General features: G+C 36.1%; 1 pseudogene; it reads left to right on the plus strand.

The window, feature by feature from the left end:
• The first annotated feature begins 1014 nt into the window (after positions 1-1014).
• Positions 1015-1520, plus strand: LOC105086642 (large ribosomal subunit protein uL23-like; annotated as a pseudogene).
• The last annotated feature ends 240 nt before the right edge of the window (positions 1521-1760 follow it).

Raw genomic sequence — 1760 nt, forward strand, 5'->3', positions numbered from 1 at the left:
CTGAAGTGTGTGTGTGTGTGTGTGTGTGTGTGTGTGTGTGTGTGTGTGTGTGTTGGGGTGAAGCAGGCAATAAAGAGAGAAATCCATGCATGTCATTGTTTTATAGGTAAATGTGTTATATTTAATATGAGATTGTTTTCAAACATCAGTAACTCCTTCAAAGACATTCTTGATGAACTGATATTAATAAATAATTCTCTATGTAAACACTATTATAATTATGTTCCTGATAAGTTTCATGTCCTTACTTAAAATAACTAAGTAAAAGATATCATAGATTACATAGACATTATAAGGAATGAACATAAATTTAAAATTCATATTTGTTGAGTTTTTTCCCTTATGTACTTCTAAAAATTAAAACTTACTTCAACATAAAGATGGCCAATAGGCACATGAAAAGATGCTCAACATTACTGATTATCAGAAAAATGCAAATCAAAACTACAATGAGCTCTGATCTCACAATAGTCAGAATGGCCATTATTAAAAAGTCTACAAATAACAAATGATGCAGAGGCATGGAGAAAAGGGAACCATCCTATAATGTTGGTGGGAATATAAATTGGTGCAGCCACTATGGAGAACAGTATGGAGGTTCCTTAAAAATCTAAAAATAGAATTGCCATATGATTCAGCAATTCCACTCCTGTGCATATATCTGAAGAAGACTCTAATTCAAAAAGATACATGCACCCCAATGTTCATAGCAGCACTATGTACGGTAGCCAAGACATGGAAGCAACCTAAATCTCTATTGACAGATGAATGGATAGAGAAGGTGTGATATATATACACAATTGAATACTACTCAGCCATAAAAAGGATGAATTAATGCCATTTGCTGCAACATGGATGGTCCTAGAGATAATCATACTAAGTGAAATAAGTCAGAAAAAGAAAGACAAATGCCATATGATATAACTTACATGTGGAATCTAAAAAAAGGCTACAAATGAATTCATTTACAAAACAGAAATAGACCAATAGGACATAGAAAACAAACTTATGGTTACCAGCTTTTCACGAAGATGGTGCTGAAAGCGAAGAAGGAAGCCCCCACCACTCCCAAAGCCGAAGATAAAGCAAAGGGTTTGAAGGCCACGAAAGCAGTGCTGAAAGGCTTCCACAGCCACAAAAAAAAAAAAAAAAATGAAATTCCAGATGTAACCCACCTTCCAACGGCCTACAACACTGCAGCTCAGAAGGCAGCCCAAATATCCTTGGAAGAACGCCCCTAGGAGAAACAAGCTTGACCACTAAGCCATCATCAAGTTCCCCCCGACCACCGAGTCAGCCATGAAGAAGATAGAAGACAACAAAACACTTGTGTTCATTGTGGATGTCAAGGCCAACAAGCACCAGATCAAACAGCCTGTGAAGGAGCTCTATGACATTGATGTGGCGAAGGTCAATACCCTGATCAGGCCTGATGGAGAGAAGAAGGCATATGTATGACTGGCTTCTGGCTATTATGCTTTGGACAAACTATGCTTTCCAACAAAATTGGAATCATCTAAACTCAGTCCAGCTGGCTAATTCTAAATATAAAATTTTTCACTATTAAAAAACAAACAACAAATAAACAAAACCTTATGGTCATCAAAGGGGAAAGTTGGGTAGGGATAAATTAGGAGCTTGTAAGTAACAGATACACACCACTATAGATAAAGAAGATAAATAACAAAGGCCTACTGTATAGCACAGAAAACTATTACTATTCTGTAATAAACCAAAGTGAAAAAGAATATGAAAAAATA

This window comes from Camelus dromedarius, chromosome 13 (genome assembly GCF_036321535.1).
Source record: "Camelus dromedarius isolate mCamDro1 chromosome 13, mCamDro1.pat, whole genome shotgun sequence".
Lineage (NCBI taxonomy): Eukaryota > Metazoa > Chordata > Mammalia > Artiodactyla > Camelidae > Camelus > Camelus dromedarius.